This window comes from Ixodes scapularis, unplaced genomic scaffold (assembly GCF_016920785.2).
Source record: "Ixodes scapularis isolate PalLabHiFi unplaced genomic scaffold, ASM1692078v2 PGA_scaffold3__209_contigs__length_174095766, whole genome shotgun sequence".
NCBI classification, from domain to species: Eukaryota; Metazoa; Arthropoda; class Arachnida; order Ixodida; family Ixodidae; genus Ixodes; species Ixodes scapularis.
The window spans coordinates 30,714,960-30,729,769 of record NW_024609868.1 but is presented as its reverse complement, the minus strand read 5'-3'; the positions used below and the strand labels follow the sequence as shown (position 1 = coordinate 30,729,769).

The window sequence follows — 14,810 nt, the reverse complement described above, 5'->3', positions numbered from 1 at the left end:
CCCACCGCGAAATCGTGTAGCAGCGATTGTTTAGCACATCTGACAGGAGAAATTAAAGTTGTCCTATCCATCACGCGTCATAAGGTTTGTAATATAAATCAATACATAAAACACATTAAAATTACCCGAGACTGTGGTAAAAGATGGGAAACGTCTGGAAGAAAAAAGGACCCAGGAAGAAAGACGTCTCAAAGTTCCACAAAGTTTCCCATCTTTTACCAGTCTCGGGTTTTTTTCAGCATTCTCGAACTTCTTGCTATTGGGGCCTCTCCTACGCAGATTACCAATAATAAAGCCAATACCTTTACAGAAGACGCCGAGAACGCCTGTATCGACCCGTATCCGTACAAACTCTTGACACTCCTAGAAAAATAGATTGGCTCTCTTTCATGCAGAGATTGTACTATAACCCGTGGTCTCCCCAAACCTTTATCTCCCCTGCCCATCATATTTCCTCTCGTCTTGACCACCCTTGTAAAATTGAACCTATTTTTTTTTAAAACAAACACATTCAAATACTCACCTCTTCCACTGTGCATATCAGATTGGAATAGCTTGCCCACAAGCTTCGCAACTACCATTGACCATAAATGTTTTTCGCGGCTGATTTCTAAAATGTTTGAATAATGTTTATGTAATGATGTTTCCAAAGCCTTTCTTAATTTTTTTTTGTAGCGTTTTGTTGTCTTGTCCTTATGTGATGCCTCCCTCAAGAGGCCCTTAAGGTAATACAAATGAAAAAAAAAAATCGCGACCGGCGACAGCGTGACAATTTTATGACGTCATAAGGCGGAAATTGAGGGACCACATTTTTGGTCGCGCAAGCCACTCGAAAGACACGTTCCAGGCACCCTGCTTGACGCCACGCACGTCAAGTGACCACGTGACACAAGATTAATCATTGTGCCTAGAGTAAGTGATTGTTCCCAGAGTACCGAAGCTTTGTTTCAAAACCAAGCCGCGGCGGAGCAGTCGCGCCGATCGCGCTCCAACCCATACCAAATATGGCGCGGCTCTGTGCGGTCGAAGCGAAGCGCGTGCAGTCAGTGTAGCATTCGTTCTCGTGCGAGCTCTTCCATCCACTTTCCTGTACTGTGGCGACACTGTTTTGTTTTTATTGAAGTTCTTTCCTTCGTTCCGAGCGGTGCGTGTCTTGCTCCCCGTAATCTCGTCTTTCTCTCTTGCCTCGAAACACATCGAAGTTGAGTGGCTTACTAAACTCAGCAACAGCGCAACCCGAGTGAGCAAACGAGCCGACGATCTTAGCCCAAGCCAGATCCGTAACTACTCAGAAATAAAAAAAAAAATAAAAAAATATTAGAGAAAATTATCGCATCTTTTGATGCCCAGAACCTCCACCTGGCGCGTACCCGCCGTGCCCGTGGTAACGCGGAAACGTTTTACATACATTTTCTGTTGTTTTTGGGCCGATCCTCAAAATGGTCGACTGATAGCTTCCTCTACGGGCTAAACCAGCCAATCGGAAGTGGATTCTGCGGGATTCACTTTCGATAAGTGGACTGAATGGGATTTGGTAGACTCTGGGAACATTCAGTGACTCGTGCCAATACAAAAGCGCCACGAGAACCCCCGATTCCAAACACATTGCAATTTTGTATATGACGATTTGGTCAATATATAGAATTACAGCTGCCAGTTTTTATTCTCGAATATTCATTTCGTGATAATAACAAAAAAGGAAAGAAAAAAAAAAACGTGAACCGTTTTGAATTGGTTATCTTTATAGTTTGTTCCGGTTCAGATCCAAGATGGCGGCGAAGATTTCGGTTCTGTTCAGTTTCGGTTCGGCTAAAATGTCGGTTCGGTTCCGATTCGACACCCTGCTCTGAACCAGCCGCGAAGGTTACGGCTCAAGTGAACCAATCAGCGTGTCGAAGTGAGGCACACAGGACTACGCATCGTTGGACTATTCTCTCAGAGAGATCTCGTTCGGATTGGTTCAAGCCTTTCGGTGTGTACTTTTTGATGCACGGACATCTTGGTTTTGGCCTTTTCGGTACACAGACTTTTCTTTGTACGGACGTTTTCGGTTCACCCACATTTCAGGGGAAATATTCTTGAATACCGTGTTTCATAGTTAAACCTCCCAGCATTTTTGACAGAAACGCCTTATTAGAGGTATTTAGGAGTTCCAGTATTCTACTTCCAATTTTATATAAAATGAACGTCATTGTGTGCCATTCAGTTTATATTTACGAGCCTACCGTTGTGCCACCATCTTCCCGTTGGTTATTGGAGCAGTTGAAATCAGCCACTTCTAACTTTTTGAGCCCCTCTCTCGGAGAGAGAAAGATTCGTTTTCTGCGACCCGGGGCCCCTCTTGACGGCACGCGACAAAGAATCCTTCAAAAAATAAAACATATCCAAAGATGTTTCCTTGGTTTTGTTTTACTTCGGTCTCACGTCTCACTCAGCTTTTCCTCTCTTCCCAAAAAATGCATTCTCTTGAACGTGTTGATCTGTGGCCGTCCTTTCCCCACGATCTTAGGATGGACTTAAGCGGACTGTACGAACCATCGGAGCCAATGCAACGCTGAGAAAGTATGACGCGACAAAAGGACAAAACACGTCGCTGCCCTCGTTGCGCCGGACCGGAAGGTGACGTGTTCTTTCCTTTGGAATGGCTCCGATGGCTCGTAGCGTCCGTGCGGTCCTGTTGAGACTTGAGGGACAGTCAGACCACAGGCCATTGACGCTCCTAGGGTTCTCTCCACTTGGATGAGAACCCTCTGTGAGCCCATGCACTGTGAGAGGGAGGAAGAAGGATCATGTTACACGTGCCGAGGGGAAACGATAGCAGGGCTGCTAGAAAGCACAGAAGATACAAACTAAAAGCGAAGCCCTGGCGCGGCTTCTCGATCCCTTTGAGGGATCGAGGTGATCGTGGCCTGGTCACCGCTCGTGAAAAACAAACTAGCAAAGTAAATAGAAAACGACAATTTTCCATCTGCAGCCCTACCCTAAAAAAAAAAAAAAAAAAAAAAAAAAAACAAGAGAAGAAATGTAGGGGTTAACAGACAGCTGAGTTTGGGGAAAGAGGAGTTTTCGTAGACCGTTTTCTCACTTCCTTTACGCTCTCCGGAACGAAGACGCCTCTCCTGCACATCCGCGGTGCTAGCCTTGCCTAGAGTCCCAGATCTCGTAGCGGGTTGCGGAGCGGAGAACGTTGCGGGCCAGCGGAAACAATCTACGAGAACTTCCTAATGTGGCACTTGTCAGTGAAGTTCGCCTCTCATCGCTAAGATATTCCCTCACTGACTTTTCCAGCGTTCACTGAATATTATTCAAACCTACTTAGCTTAGAAAGGAAAGAACGATTACATGAAAGACGTACACGGACGACCACAGGTGTACGCCCTTTATGTTTTTCTTCTTTCGTTTTTAAGTATTCATTATAACAACGCGCTCGAATTAACTGCTACTAAGTTATACACTGTCTTGTGTAGTAAAAGTGAGCTGTCAGTGGCAAACTCGATAGCCAGAACACCGCTACTACTTAAAGTCCCTCGATGTTTTTTCGTTTGTGAAAAAAACATCCAGGGACGTTACTACCACTCGGAGACCGCGACCGCCCATTCAGCAACAAGTGGGCCGCGGGCTCCGTGCAGCGAGCAACATGCGCGGGTGAGAAACGAAAGCTGCGCTGCTGCGCCAACCGGGAAAGACTGGAAAGACAAGATCGCGAAGAGGGGAGGGAGGGGAGGGAGGTAGGGAGGGGGGGGGGGGGGGGGGGGGGGGGCAGGCGGGGGTGGCGACAGCGGCCCGTTTCGGGGACAAGCTTCCCCTCGGGGAATGCTTCCCACAAAGAGCGGCCATCTTTAGTCGGATGTAGTGTTGTCGATATACCGAAAACGTATTGTTTACGTAAAAATATCATCTGTATGTACAAATCAAATAATGCCAGTTGTCGAAAAGTGCCCTGGGCACTCTTCAAGGACTGGATTTATGGCGAATTCCACAGGTCGTTTTGGAGCGCGCCGGGATCGACTTTTCTGGATCAAACCTGACTCTGCGGACAATTAACAACTGATTTGCTTTCGAGTGGAGTTTTTAAGGATTAATATTAAAATTTAAACCAGATAATACGTGTCATTGTCTTCCAAATTATACTCGTCGGATCAGAAGGTTTCGTCGTACATGTGTTTCGCGCTTTATTGAGCACGCCCTAAAACATTTTTACTATTTTTCGTTTTGTCGCCTAAGATTCTATTAATTTCGTTATCATTACTAAAACGGTGCAATTTATACGCTGCAAAGCGCCAAGTTAAACGAATGTGCAACTGGCCTACCTCTTTCAAAGAGATCATTTCTGTTCTCGCTCTAGCCAGAACCTGTACGGTCATTTTTCGTGTTTAAATTATTACATCTGAATTCCGAGAGGCGGCAATTTCAAGGTTCAATCAAATCATTTTAATTTAGAAAAATATTTAATTAGCACGATTGTATCTTCAAGGCCACAAAAGGGGTAGATAAAATGTAAATCTAAGTAATAAAATAAGAAATGTAATTTTAGGAAGAGTCGAACGATGTTCATAATCTTTAAATGGCCATACACCGACAACTTCAGTGCGTGCACCAGAAAGTTCGTGCACCAGAAAGTTCCGCGCGCTAGAAAAGTCAGTGGACTGAAGCTTACCTGTGCACCGGAACATCCGCGTACCGAAACGCTCGCAACAAAACGTCCTCGGACCCCTAAACATGCTATGAAACAGCACTTTTCGACGGCGGTGTATGATGATGATTTGCCTGTGCCACATAAAAAAGTGGTCAAATACAGGTACTTTTTGGGGGACCGGCACTGATTATCTGCACTAGAAACGCGCTTCTGGCTAGATGTAGCGACCACCCCATCAGCGGATCACGGTACTTTAAGTTGAGTTTTCAGTAAAACAAGCTTGTCAACAAGAAAGAAAACATTATTCCCTTTCTTGTTGATAATGGTTTTTTACTGATATAAATCCTACAAGCGTTGAAAATATCATATCTTGTTTTGACGATATTAGGCTTAGGTGGACGTTGGCTCATAGAAAGAAAAAAAAATAGCTTGTATTAATTACATTTTATTTCGCGCACCGTCGCATTCTCAAACTTTCGCGTTCTATTCCAACAGCTTCACATTTTAACGGAGTTCGAGCTTTCTGCGATGCATACGTAGTTTATTTATCTGGGCCTAAAAACATGTTTCTCTATCCTCGGGAACTCCCTGTACAGCATTGAGTGTTTTGTGGGAGCAAATTACCCTCTAAGAAAAAAGGTTGCCAATGGGGGAAAATTGTTCTGTACGCCAAGAAAGAACTGATTCTCACAAAAGATTGCTATATTCCGTAATATCTCGCCAAAAATGTTTTCCCCAGAAAAAAATAACGTTTTTTTTGGGCAAAGAAAGCTAAAACGTACTAGCCAGAACAAAGTAAAAACCTCACAAAAAATAATGTGTGCGCGTTTTTTTTTTATTTTTTTATTTTTTTATATTTGAGAGTTTTTAAGGTATCGCTAAGTATGTGGTTCGGAGCACACAGTCGCGGGTTTGTGTTTCAAACTGAAATCAATAAACGTTTTGCCATTATTGAATATTGTGATATTTTCCCAGTGGTGCACCGCTGCGGTGAGAGACTGTTTTTCTTTTCCCACTTTTTTATTGTTTGGCCTAAATCAAATTACACAATATTATTAGTTTGCCCTTTATTAATATTTTTGGTGAGAAAACACGCTTCTGCGTAAAATGGGGGTTACAAAGCAAAAAAAAAAAAGTTAAAAGTTTTTTTTTTTTTTTTTTTTTTTTTTTTAGAGTGCATTTTTTGGGCAGACTGTCGCAAACTGTCAGCACGTTCTCATAACACGCAAACAACTTTCCAGCGACGCCACGTGTTGGAAGGATGATCGCTTGTAATATAAATTCGATAAAACAGAATACGATAAAATGACTTTAACCGTGTATTCCGAAGGCCCGTTTACACACTTGCGTTTGCTTACGACCGAGTTCTTGCGATTTCTTCCGACCAAAGAAAACACTGGCACGCTGGTGCTAATTACGAGGTGACTCTGGAACTGCATTTCATTAGACAGAAGGTTTCGCGATATTTGCGAGATCATATGTACGTATACTCCACGAGAAAAGGTCATTTATAAGATATAACATGATCAAAAGCTTTTCAACCCAAGGAAGTAAGAATGATGCGCGACATAAATTGGAAATATACGGAAATGCCAGTGTTCCAAGGCTATATGGCGCCAGTCCCAAGTGTGCAACCCAGCCTTGACTCGAAGAGTTCTTTGTGTAAAAAAAAAAAAAAAAAAAAAACAGCCTGACGCTTTTTTTCTTTTTTTTAATTACGCTCGATTTTTTGATGTAACATGAATGCATGGCTTGCGTGTTGGATGCGGTTCCGAATTTTGCGGATGCGGTTCGGATGCGTATACAAAGTGGTTCCGAATTTCGCGGATGCGGTTCGGATGCGTATACAAAGTCTGCGGGTGTGGATCGGATGCGGGTGATCAAACAAACTGTTATCCGCGCAAGGTTCTAACCATTTAGAAGCTTGGCAATCGAGACTACATTTCCTCCTCACGAAGAAGGACATCAAATGAATGTTAAGCAGTCAATATATATATATATATATATATATAGAGAGAGAGAGAGAGAGAGATGTGTTTGTCTTCACAGCGTGCTGAACTTGTACCAAATTTGAAAACCTGTAATTTTTCATGGTTTTTTTCTCAATATATAAATTATACTTCGCTTGGAAGACAATGACACGTGCTTCATATGGCATCAATTTGAAATTTGAATCCGATGTACTCCAAAAACTCTACTCGAGAGAAAAACAATGAAAGATTGGGGCTGCAAAGGCATGTTTGGGAATGTTTACAAAATTCTTGGCGATAAATACTAAACATTCTTTTATATTTTGACTGGTTATGTTATACATCGATTACCCAAAAAAGTATCAACGAGCTGTCGCTAAAGGTTCGAGGTTGATCGCGAATCGAACATGACAGTCGTCAAAACTCCGCCTTCCTTTCCATTTCCTTTAGGATTTATTTGCCTGACGGTCATTCGTGAGGGTTCTCGAAAAAAATCGAAGAACAATCGCCATTACATTTTCCGTCATTGAGGATTTTTCTGAAAAACACAAAATTTCGAAATTATAAGGACAGAAAAAAAGACAAAAAAAAGACGGTGTTTTACAAATAAACTTTATATAAGCACAGTGTCACTGGTCCTGAGGGCATGCCTCTTCAGTTTTCTTTGAAATATATAGAACTACTCACAAAAATAGGTTTGCCCTTTGAGATTCCTTCAGGACAGTGGGTCACGGTACCCGGACTTTATTTTGTTTTTGCAGTTTTTTTTTTTTTTTTATTATAACAACACTGGAAAATTAAATCCGAATTTAAAAGATTGGGAATTAGGCAAAAATAAACTCTGACGAACCCACAATTATCAGCGAAAATAAAACCACCCAAAACACCCTCCAAATTCACGAGAAATAAACTCCGAAAACACGCGGAATCCTAGCCGTATTTGTGACAACATATAAGAAATTGAAAAGAAAATACGGATGCATCTCACTGCCTGCATTCAAATGATTTACTGATCAACCTTTGAGAAACTTAATTGTTCATGTGCCACATTTAGGGTGACCATATTCCTCAAGGTAGACAACGGGATATCCCAGCGGGGAGCGGGGGTTAAAGATTGAGATTGGGGGAAAATTTTAATGAAATAACTGCTCTCATTTCAGAACGTTACCATATTGCGCTAAGCCCTAGTCTAGAAAATTGTCACACTGCTTCGCGTCCTTCGTTGGTGTGGGTGTATTTTGCCGACGACTAAAGTTTCCTAAGCACGACTTTTTCTTATAAGACTCGGTTGTAAAAGTCTGCGCAGTTATATAGACAAAAAAAAAAAAAAGAATGTCTTGAAAACGGGACATGATTCTTTACTGGGACAGAAAGACGGGACAGCAGAGGCGGATCTCAAAAACGGGACTGTCCCGGCCAAAACGGGACGTCTGGTCACCCTAGCCACAATATCATTACAAATACTTCTGATCACATAAACTCGTAATTGAAAAAACCCAAAAAGTTTGCTATTCTCCCCGGGCCATACATCGCTCCAAAATTGATTTTAATGATTTTGTTCAGTCGACTGTTTAAGATTTTTTCCCCTCTTACTTCGTTTGTTAACTAGTGAAACGTATTGCGATGGGTCGATTGTTTCTTCAATCCTTTCCTAAATATATTTTTCCCTCCCGGTTGGGGTTAGCGATGTAACTTAATGTTTTTTTTTTTACTATTCTAAAAAAAAAGAAAAATCTTTATAGGTTTTCTTTGTTTGTTTTTAAAGATTTTAGCTATAATTATTTTGTTTAGTAAGACTCATTTATTCTTGATACCCATGCTCTAAACAGCTGGTTCGCTTTTTCTGACAATCACTTCTCCCGCATTTCAGCTAGGGTACTGAATACGGACTATTAAAAGTATTTTTTTCGTTTTAAATTACTTAAAATCTTGTGTATCACGCCATGGTTCTCGTTTTCGCCATACGCGGCTGCAGATTGGGAAATAGTTCGATTTTTGGTTTGCGATTACACGGCGGAATCGCGGTATTCTGGGAGAAATTGACGTGTTCTCTTTTACTTCTGGTAAGAGAAACGAATATGCTGCAGTCTTACAGCGTTCAAAACTTGAAATGGTAGCTGCACGGCATGGAAAACAAAAATCTCAAGCGGTGGTGCGTAGCACGTTTGAAACGTCGACTTTGTGGTGGTTCCAATTTTTAGTATCGCCGCTTCAGTGGCGGTAGTGCTCCACTACAGAAGCGCAATCCGTGTCTTACTTTTTTGCACAAAACACCCCCTAAGTGGGAGGGGAAGCTTTAGTGCCTTCGCACAAAGCGTACGCCAAAACAGCTCGGTCGGGAAAAACAAAAAATAAAAAAGAAAAGACGACGACGGAGAGGGGGGGCACCGTTTTGGCGGGCGGTTTTTTGCGTGTGTTGTGTGTGTTTGGAGGGGAGGATACGCCATGTGTGGCGAGTACCGCGCCATCTGTTGCGAGTGCCGCGCCAACACGGTACTTAGTTTGCCCTTCTTCCGCAACGCGCCGCGTCGTTAGCGTCGTCGCGATGCTAGGAGGAAACTGGAAGCTGCAATTCCCTAGCTTCTGAGGCGTGCATCTCCGCAGTAAATGAGAAAAATGAAAAGTAAACGCGTAGACCCTAAATATTAAAAAGTTACTAACAAAATAAATTCAGCGACATTTTATGTTCAGTTATAAAAGAAATTGCTCTAAATAAATAGGTAATATCTGGAAATATCAGGAAAAAGCTTCAATGTATTTACTGCAGAATTATTCTAGCCAATGGCGCCTTTTTCGGCCCGCTGGTACCGCCGCCGCCGCTGTCTCCGCTGTTATCCTGCTACCGCGCTCGCTTTCTCTTTTCGCGAGTGTTATTGTCACTCTTAAAATATAAAGATCAAAAGCGAGCGGACGCGAATGAGCCGCTCTCAAGCCTGTGCGAGCAAGCAAGTGCGAGTCTCGATTTAGGATCGGTGATTGACAGCCTCCGTCTCGCCACTATTCTCCATTTCATCGAGCACGGCTACAAGGGAATCGGAAGGTGAGTGACCTTTTAGAAGTTAGGCGTTGGGCTGTTCTCAGGGACAGTGAACAATTATGTTTTTGACGCCTGAGAACGTGAGGGCGGTGAAGCTGCTGTGTCGTCGGTGTGGACCTGACGCCGCGCCGTCCAACCCGCGCACGGTGTCAGAGGGCTGCTTGGTCCCTCGGGTGCAAGCGAGTTCGGCTAGAACTCCAGCTATGTTTAGGGCCGTGTGTGTTTTTCCCCTTATATGTGTTCCTCAGTCTCAGGCTTATTTAATCATAAAATAGACCAAGGGATTTGCTCTCCAAAGTTCAATCGTAATTTTTTTTTTTTTTTTTTTTTGCGTGTTTTGTCTACACATGAATGGCTTTGATCGAAGCTACTAATGTTTGTTTCACTTCGTGTGCAAACGAAGCCGAAGCTACTAGCACAAGCATGTTCCCCTGAACCTTTGCTTGCACTGCACGCTCGCGCGTGCTTGGCGGGGGCGCTGAAAGCCTCGCGTTTAGAATGAAGTGGATCATGGTGGGTCAATGTGTGCTTTCATGGGGTGTAGTTTGGTGCTGGACTCGATTCTGCAGAAGCAAAATGCGAAAGAGCGCCTATACTGTATTTACATTCCTACAGTGGATTTTAAGCAGCTGCATAGTGCGCAGTGTTTAGCACAATAAAATTAAAGATTCTCATTTAATCAGATATATGTTGTTAATACCAAACATAAACTCTGATGTTCATTATATACTATCTCCACACACATGAAGGCACACCATCATGTCTGCACTTTTCTTTGGCAGTTTCGTGATTCACATCGCTATATATATCCACCTCTGAAAAATGCATGCACGTCTGCCCTGTTGCAGAGCACATTCTAGTCCACTCACTGCAAAGTGCACCCAGATGATTACGGGGCTTACAGTATGATGCAATTTAAGAACGTAATTTCAACATGGAGATGTTCAATTTCCTTGCACGGATCACTTTCTTGGTGCTTCATTGTACACTGGATGCACTCCATAGATGGCAGGAAATGGCCTACTGTGGATTTGTGGGAAAGAAGCTGTGCAAGTACATTCAATGCTCTGCTTTTGTATTTGAGTGGCACTCCACTTTTGATAAAAAATTTATTTTTGACTTTTTATTGAACCCATTTTTTTTTTGTGTATTTTCAGGAAAGGCCAGTGAGCAGGCATTAACGGAGCCAATGGACCATAAAAATGCCCCTGGTAATTTCTACTATGAAATGTGCTATCCTTTTTTACTACCAGTCAAGTCGTGTACAAGGCAAGTTTGAACATTGTTATCTGTGCCTATTTGTTTCCAGAGCTGTGAAGCAACATTTTTTGGTAATTAGCTACAAAATTACAGTTCAAGGGTTTGTATTTTGTGCCATATTTTTTAAGTATGGAACCAGTGTTTTATAGGCATCTTTAATATTCGCCTCAAGATCAAACTGTGTGGCAAATATGGTAAAATTTACTTAATGAAAGTTGTCTGCACTCATCCCTTCAAAAGGTTTTGTTAGGGTCACGAGATGTAGGAATGAGCTCCCCACGGCAAAGACTACACTCTGTTACAACCAAAAAAAGTGCAAAAATGAGACTAAGGACGAGTGAGAGGAATGTTCACGACAGGCGCTGACTTACAACTGAATTTTTTTATTAGGAAAAAACATGAAAACCACGAAAACACGAAACACTGCCAGTCTTATTAATGTGATTACAATATTGCTTCATAAGGACACCGTTATGAAGCAATATTGTAATCACATTGATAAGATTGGCGGTGTTTCATGTTTTGGTGGTTCGAGGGTTTCATGTTTTTTCCTAATAAAAAATTCAGTTGCAAGTCGGCGCCTGTCGCTTACATTCCTCTCACTCGTCCTTCGTCCAATTTTTGCACTTTTTTTGGTTGTAATGCATCACCAACTCTCCCAAGTTGCCACTCTTAAGGTGCATTCCCACCGGCGATGTAAGCAGTCGCGTGATGCGACTAGATCGCATCGCAAAAAAATTAGATGGTCACACCGGCGTGCGCGATGAGTGAGTCCAACGCCTTCGTTGGCAAGTCGTTTCTCGAAAACTCTCCCTCCGAACGCCGTTGATTGGCTCAGCCGCTCCGCAACTAGATCGCATCGCAAAAAAGTCGGGTCGAGTCGCGACTGCTCGAATCGCGTCGCTTTTTGCCCGCAATGGTCACTTTTGCGATGAAAGTTATCGCACGACTAGATCGCATCGCCGGTGGGAACGCGCCTTTATAGTACACTCCGCTTCACTATAACTTGGCTAAGGGTGAAAGCTATATGGCCCCCGTGAGCCAATTAAAGTGACAGAGCAAAGTACATGACAGCACTCCACGGGAGGAATGCACGACGGCTACATTGTGATGCAACTCGCTCTGACTGTCTTGCGGGGCTGCAGCGTTTGTTCTTTGCCATGTTATGGAAAAACAGTTAGTACCTCACACTATGCTATTCGGCTACTAAAAGGTTTTAAAAGTGTTGTGAAATTTGTCTACGCTCATACTTTCTTCAACTTGATTTTTTAGGTCCATGCGGTGTAGCAAGGGCTGCCCAGCACACCAGAGAATAGCACCTTAGACCATGCCACTCAGCTACAGGTATGTTCCGATTCTGGTGTGAAAGGTGCGTGCACTCGTCTCTTCTTCACCTTGGTGCAGAAATGACCTTGCCATGCCAGGGACGAGCACCTTACACTACACTACTCAGCAACAGGTAACTTCCAAGTGTTGCAAAATTTACCTTCACTCATACCGATACCGTCTCCAACTTGTTTCCTTAGGGCCACACAGTGCAGAGAGGACCTGCCCACGCCGGGGACTGTCACCTTACTGTATGCCACACAATTACAGGTACTTTCTGGATGTACTATGAAATTTCCCGCACTGATACCTGCTTTGGTTCTTTGTTAGGGTCATGAAAAGACAGCTGCAAGATGACACAGGGCAAGATGGTTTCCCAATGCGTAAAAATTGAACACCAACCTCCGAGATGAATCAGAAGAGTAGGGCCACTAGAAGCACCTGTATGGATAGGACATGAGTGTAGTAATAAAACCATATTGCCAATATAAATTGGCTCAGGGTCGTCCTTTGACTGGTTACAACATATCCAGGCAAGAATAGAACGGATTTAGGCATGCGGCATCTGAATATCCAAAACTGGTCTGCAGAACAAAATTGCACGTACGTCGGACATCCGCAATGGGATCCCCATTGCGGATGTCCGACGGACGTACAATTTTGTTCGCTCGGGCGCTCTGTCGGATGTCCTGGGGATGTTCATCGGACGTACACGGGTGTTCGGTAGATCTGAACTGGATCTATATCGGATGTTCCCGGGATATCCGAAATTGGCCTGCAGAGGGATCCAATTTCGGATGTCCAACGGATGTGCAATTTTGTTCGCTTTGGCGCTCTGTCGGATGTCCTGGGGATGTTCGTTGGACGTATACGGACGTCCCACGGATGTTCGATATATCTGAATCGGATCTCTATCGGATGTTCACGGGATATCCGAAGAAATTCTACCCTGTAGAAATTAGTGTTTTGACTGGTTTACAACATATCTGGGCTAAAGTAGAATGAATTCAGGCAAGCCATCTGAATATCCAAAAATGGCCTGCAGAAGGATCCCATTTCGGATGTCCGACGGACATGCAAATTTGTTACCTTTGGCACTCTGACGGATGTCCTGGGGACGTCCGTCGGACGGCTACGGATCTCCTGGGGACGTCCGAATATCCTGAGCGGATATCTATCGGATGTCCAATGGACATCCAGTGGTTTGTTGGGCAGGACCACGGAACATCTACATATGAGCAAGTAGGTCCTCCCGGAATTTCATTTTCGGCCCTTTGAAAATCCGAACCGGGACGCACCCGCTAGGCCTAACCGAAGATAGGATTGCCCAAGTCTATGCGGCGGGCCGCTCAGCCTGACCACGCCTAGGGTCAGCAACTTCAGGTCCCGTCCTGCCCTTGACGGACCCTGCGCCGCCCGAAATGACCTCTCTATCGTCTTCGGACGAATGCAGCACTGACCCAGAAGAAAATTCCGGGTCCCAAACCCCTTCTAAGACGACATGCGTCGCCCAACCCATGGAACATGACTCGGCCCCGCAAAGCTCAGGTGACTACACATGGACCGACGTAGTCAACCGACGGGTAAAGAAGCAGAAACGTATCGCGGAACGTGCCGCGGCCGCCGCCCAGGCTGTGGCACAACAATCCCAACCCCCGAAACCGACTGGGAGGCCCGGACGAGCCGGCAAGACCCATCCAACACACCGGCTGCCGCCGCTACCCGTGAATGACCACAAGGTCATTGTACGACCTAGGGACGGCCTCAATTTCACAGTATGGAGCGCCGAACAAGTCGCTATGGCCTTCATAGACGCAGCCCAGCTCACTGCAGCGGAGATCGACACGGTCAAGATCCGAATACGCCGCGACCAGAATCTCGTCGTGGTCAGCACCCCTGAGCCCGAGGTAGCGGTCAGGGTGCAAGAGCTTCCCGCTATCACAATCAACGGCCGCCAATACGAAATCCTTGCTTACATCGCTTTGCCAGATAATCATGCCGGGGAGTGATCATGGGTTTGGATTCGAGACCGACGTCCGAGATTCTTTCTACGAGAATACGAGCGCAGGGAGTCAAGGTCCTATGCGCACGGATGATGGGCCAAACAAACACGGCCATTATCAACTTTGAGGGACTGAAGGTTCCCTACTACGTGTACTTCAGGGGCGCCGAATACCGGTGCCTACCACACCGACCCCGAGAACAAATATGCACCGCCTGCTTGGGCCTGGGACACCGCGTGGATGTTTGCCCACATCCCGAGGAGAGCAAATGCTGCAGATGCGGCAAACCCGGAACAGCGGACCAAGAGCACGACTGCAACGAAAAATGTGTCAACTGCGGTGGGTCGCATCCAGCCACCGACCCAAAGTGTCCGGCAAGACAGCGGGGGCCTCTCAACAAGGCTCACGTTCGTCGCCAGCTAAACCGCCAAACTCCAGTACAACGCAGGCCTCTGACGGGACTGTTAGGACCGCGTCGGAAGCCATCTGCGGCGTCAACCAAGGTAGAGCACCCGCAACCCAGACCATGGCCGAGCCACAACCCAATGGTGCGCGAGGAATTCGCGTCCATCACGGAT

At 44.7% G+C, this 14,810-nt stretch overlaps 1 long non-coding RNA gene across 1 annotated transcript; it reads left to right on the top strand.

The window, feature by feature from the left end:
* The first annotated feature begins 9,512 nt into the window (after window positions 1-9,512).
* On the top strand, window positions 9,513-12,235 carry LOC120836757. The gene is made up of 3 exons (XR_005714730.3): window positions 9,513-9,646; window positions 10,801-10,854; window positions 12,176-12,235. It is a non-coding gene; the product is annotated as an uncharacterized LOC120836757 (long non-coding RNA).
* The last annotated feature ends 2,575 nt before the right edge of the window (window positions 12,236-14,810 follow it).